Source organism: Primulina tabacum, chromosome 4, assembly GCF_025594145.1.
Source record: "Primulina tabacum isolate GXHZ01 chromosome 4, ASM2559414v2, whole genome shotgun sequence".
In the NCBI taxonomy this organism is placed as follows: Eukaryota; Viridiplantae; Streptophyta; class Magnoliopsida; order Lamiales; family Gesneriaceae; genus Primulina; species Primulina tabacum.
The window spans coordinates 6,808,842-6,814,841 of NC_134553.1; positions in this window are offsets into that span (position 1 = coordinate 6,808,842).

A 6,000-nucleotide genomic window follows, 5' to 3' on the forward strand; every position below is an offset into this window, starting at 1 on the left:
CAAGCCGGCTGTTAGATAATATTTTCTCAACGGCTTAAAAACTATTAAGAAAAGCTCAAATTTTTTGAAAATTCTAAAATAGTTTTTACACCCTCTCTAAACTCTAATCTGATCCCAACAAATTATTAGAATCAAACGTTTACCACTTGACTAAAAGTTATAGTTGTCTGTCAAAGCTCAACTTTATTTTTTATACTCGTGGTAGAGCAAAGTTCACCTACTTGAGTGCTAATGAGTCAGGGTGTTAGGCTCATAAGTTCGGGCAGGTGCGTGTCTATCTATTGGTGTTGTCTCATATCCCTTAGAGATCAGTCTTACTCTTCCCTACCCTCGTCCCTATCCCAAGTAGAGACGTTATTACCTATTAAGATCTGATATCACTCTTTTGCAGCCAACCAAATCAAGCAGCGCAACTTCAGCAGTTTGACACACGAGAACTTCCCAAGAGGTCATCCACAACAGTACTAGTATCAATCATGAACGCTTAACTCAACAAACCTTTACGCGCATTTAGTCGGACGTAAGCAAACTTTAGGAGCCCGGATTTAACCGGACTTGTCCCACAATTATATTTATATTTATATATATTATTATTAATAATAAAATTATAATTTTTAATATTAAAAATATATAATTACACATTTTTTTATTAATTATTAATTTAATAAAAACTGATAGATTTTAAATTGCAATAATTTTTTTTCCTAAATATTATTATTATAAAGATGAAAAATAACTTTAATGATTAATAAATTTTAAATTTTTTTAAAAATATTATTTTGGTTGATCCAATGTATCAAACTCTGATTGAACACGTTGAATTCACAAGACGGGTCTAATGTAAGGCCGACGGGTCTCGGGTTTGGCTTATCCCTTCACGGTGCATTTCATTTGTGTTTCATCTTTATGCAACGTCAAAACCAATTAAATCTTGTTGACCATCATACACTATTGATCTTGTAGCCCATTGTTTCAGAAAATTTATGCAATAACGAGGATGACTATGTTCCAAAGTTCAATTATTTTATCACTATTAAACAAATTGTTGTTTTCCGTTTCATTTTAAGTTTCCAAAGTATGCCAAACCGACATTAATAAAACTTTCTAAGATTATATATATTATATAAGTAATTGTTTTCATTTATAAATATTTTTTGAAAAAAAAATGTTAATGATTATGTCGTTTTATTTTAATATTGAACTCCAAATTCTAATCACGTTTTCAACTTTTGCAGTATCGGATGTTTACGCCCGAGATCTTGTCACACTTATTTATATTTGAATTAAAATAAAAAATTAGGCAAAAAAAAATATAATATCACAAATTTATATTTTCTAAAATTCTCTTATATTCTTTGTTTTTTGGGCATGCATTGTCAATGTCACTGTGATATAAAACATAAATATGAATAATATAGGGCAAAAATTTATGTGAGACGGTCTCACGAGTCGTATTTTGTGAGTCATATCTTTTATTTGGGTCATCCATAAAAAAATACTACTTTTTATGCTAAGATTATTACTTATTATTGTGAATATCGATAGGGTTAACCTATTTCACAGATAAAAATTTATGAGGTCGTCTCACAAAATATCTAGTCACAATGTAGAAAGCTCTGGATAAAAAATTTATATCCAAATTTAGTCAATCTATCTACATTCATTTGATAAATGATATTGTTTGATGCTAATAATGAAATATTAATTGCTTATAATATTTATTTTATTAAACACTGAACTCAATTTTTACAATGATTATATTTATAAAATATTAAATTATTTGTATATATTGATTTATTATTTATATATCAACAATATTTTATTATCCTATCTTTCGAGTTAAACAATGTCTGTGTACTTAAATTATTAATAAAAATCGACAAAAAAAAAATCGTTAGTTTCTTAGAGTGTTGAATATTTTAAAATTAACCCAACTAATCCTTTAATTTATTGAGCATCACACTTGTAAATTTGTAATAGAATTCGACATGATATTGATATCATCGTTGAATAATGATAACAAAACATTAAATTTTATTTCAAGATTCTTACTCAGAAATATTCTGAAATATATTCAAAAGACAAAATGATTGAGATCTATATTAAAGAAATGAAAAAAGATCTTTTCCAGAATATTGGAGGTTCTGATTCCAAATCAGATAAATCTATGGCGTCCGAATCTAGTGAAAATCAATTTATTCATCTCATGAAGATGCAAGATGCTCAAGACCCTGAGGATGATATTCCTCAATTTTCTCAAATAGATGACATTTTTGAGAAATTGAAAAATTCTTTAAAAGACAATATTAAAGATGATTAAGCTTATCAGGAGAAGAATCTGCAGTTGGTGAAATATCACATCTTATCATGACATATCGTGACAAAAAATGGGTGGCATATCAGGAAAAATAAATTCATGTTGTAGCCCTTTAGCCTGCTTAGCCGAGAAATGGCGTTTAAGGCGTTCATGGGTGATTTTTTATGAATTTATGATTCTGAGGTGGACCTCGGTAAAATCCTCTATTGTTTAATTTCTTTGGTATATCTTTTATAAATCCTTTTCTGTTTTGTAAAAGTTTCAAATATGAATCTTATATTCATGTTATTCTGGGATTTAAATTCTTCCTTTTCTTAGCTCAATAAGAGTTGAAGATGGTATATAGGCTGGAAACCAATAACCTCCATGTGTGCGAAAGCCACTAAGGAAAAGTTTGGTATAACAGCGTCACGTATCATATTCCTCATCTTGATCCCAAGCCCAGATGGTATGAGAGCCATGGAAATAGTCTGGATAATAATTTAGCACTTTTTATTCAAATGAATATTTTCGGTTTTAAAGAAACTGTTCAAAACAGTTTGAATGAAGAATATGATTTACCTGATAATTTAGATTTATTGAATAAATGGACTATTCCTAAGATAGAATCTAAAATGATCTATAAGTTAGGAACCTTTGAAAAAATTGGTTTTAAACAAGTAGTTAAAACTACAGAATCATCGGTACCACTTCATAATAATGAAATGGTTATTAGATTGTTAAACAATAAAGATATTTTGCCTTATAGGAAAAATTACAGATTCATGCATATAGGTTTAATTCAAATAGCTTTTAGACCTTTAACATTAGAAGGACTACCAGAAAACTTCATAGCAGCTTTAAGAGATGGTAGAAATTTGAATTGGAAACAATCCCTTATGGGAATAATTCAATCTAGTCTGGCTCATGGTCCAGTATATTTTGATGTTTATCCGAATTTATCTTTATCTTTGTCTGATATTAATATATTAGATTCTTTAACATTAAATGTTAAAACTCATGGTTATAATTATACTCCTGGCACAGAAGTCATATGTATCTGTTATCGTATTTATTATAAGCCATTATTTACACTGAATCCTATGTTTAAAAGAATAGATAAAAAATTAAATGAAACTATTCTTATAGAAACTAATTTTAATAGATCTAATATTACTACCCGTAGATCTATAAAATGGGAAGAAATTGAATTTCCAGAAAACTGGATAATTGAACAAGCTGTTCCTAGAAATCCTATAATAAATAGGGGATTTACAACGAGTTATTCAGAATAATGAAAGATCTGTTCAAATACAGTTTAATAATGAACAAAGAAGATTATTGCCATCTTCTATCTATACTAGATCAAGATCTAGTCATTCTTTTATTTCGCCTTTAGATTATTTGGTGGATATTCCTCAAACTTCTAGAGCTTCTACTTCTCAGATAAGAGAAGATGTTGAGTCTCCTATACAAGATACAGTAGATGAATTAATTATTAATCAGAATAATATTGTGCATAATAGTAACTTTCAAAAAGTTAGAGAAACTGATACAGTTTCAGAAATGAATTTTAGTATTTAATGGATAGTAAAACTAAAATTGATTTTACTAAAGGATCTCTTGCTAGGGCAAGGATCAATGCAGAATTTTATTTACCCAAATGGGAATCTTTCAGAAATTGGTACTTTAAAAGTTTTTCTGAAGATGAGTTTAATTATATTGTTGCGGAATTTTATAAATATTGTGAAAACCAGAATAAATTGATTCATTTTGTTCCTTGGTTTTTTAAAACATTTATTATAGATTATATTTCTATTCTTGAAAGAAATTATAAACTTTCTACAGGACAGATTCAAAAATCTGTCTATCCTCCTCAACAATCTTTTATTATAGAAAAGAATAATAAAATTTTAAATTTTACTGCTTTTTCAAAATTATTTGAAAATGATATGTTACAGATAAACATATTAATCAGATAATTGAAAAACAGAATTATACAAATTTGTATCTTACGATAATAGGAGAAGAGATAGTTTCTCTTAAGGACCGTATTGATAAAATAATTATGGCTATTAATCAAATTAAACCAGATGTTCATATTCAAACTAAAGAAGAAGAAACTAATATTGTTTCTATTGCTACTTTTTTCTATTCAATCCCCTCCAAATATTAAGGATTTTAAATTTAAATCCTCTGTTTCTGATATAGAAAAATTATTAGAAGAAAAATTTAAAAATCTGAATTTGAATACTCTTAATGAAGAGTTTGATAATGATATTGATCATTCTGAAGAAGAAATTAATAAAATTAAATGGGCAGATAGACCTACACAAACTAAATATTATTATAATAGACCTACTCCCATGGACGTTCTTATTGAAGAACAAGAATATATATTTGCTAATAGTTATAATGGGAAAAGTATTTATAAATGGAATATTGATGGTTTTAGTGATAAACAAATTTATAATACTGCTCACAGAATGCTTATGTATAGTACTGTGTGTAAAACTTCAGGCAATACTGATAAAAATATTGCTAAGATGATTATATCAGGTTTTACTGGCCAACTTAAAGGTTGGTGGGATAACTATTTAAATCAATTCCAAAAGGAAGATATTATTAATTCTATTAAGATAGATAATAATATTCAATCAGAAAATGTTGTTTATTCATTAATAATGATTATGAGTGAACATTTTACTGGAAAATTCACTGATGATAGTGAAAAGATTCGTACTTTATTAAGTAATCTAAAATGTAAAACACTTACTGATTTTAGATGGTATAAAGATACCTTTTTATCTCGTATATATGAGATACCAGATTGTAATAATAGTTTCTGGAAATCTAAATTTATAGATGGTTTACCTTTTCTATTTGCTGAAAGAATTAGAAAAGTATTAAGAAAAGATGAGATTAATATTCCATATGATAATTATACTTATGGAAATTTAATTAATACTTGCATTAAAGAGGATTTAGCTCTCTGTAATGAATTAAAATTAAATAATCAAATTAAAAGACAGAATTTACTTGAGAAAAAACAATTAGGTAAATTTTGTGATCAATTTGGTATGGACTTACCTACTACAGGTAAGAAGAAAATTAAAGAAAAAGATGAAAAACTTTATAGAAAGAAAAGATATTTGTCTGATAGACAAAGAGATAAAAAGAAGAAAAGAAAAGAAAGCCGTGATTTACGGAAAAAAGAAAAATACAAAAACAAATTAATAATTTGTAGAAAATGTAAAAAGCCAGGTCATTATGCTAATCAATGTTGGGCTAAAAACAAAATTAATAATTTAGATATAGATGATAATCTAAAAGAAACATTATTTAAAATAATAATGGATTCGAATAATAATTCTGACAGTGAAACTGAGAATTCTTCAGAATATTATATTTCAGAAGAAATAATAGATAGTGATTCAGATATTTCTAATGATTTAAATGAATGTAATAATTGTATACAAGAAAAATCTTGTTTAAATCATATAGAAGATAAAAATGATGAATTTTATAAACTCATGTCTCAATTTCAGGATTTAAATATTAATGTGTTAACTAACAATAATATTTTAGAATTCCTTAAAATGATTAAGGATCCAGTTTTAAAATCCACAATTATCGATCAAATGGAGAATACTGCTTCAACTAGCAATAATAATAATAATATTTTTGTTAAACAAGAACAAGCT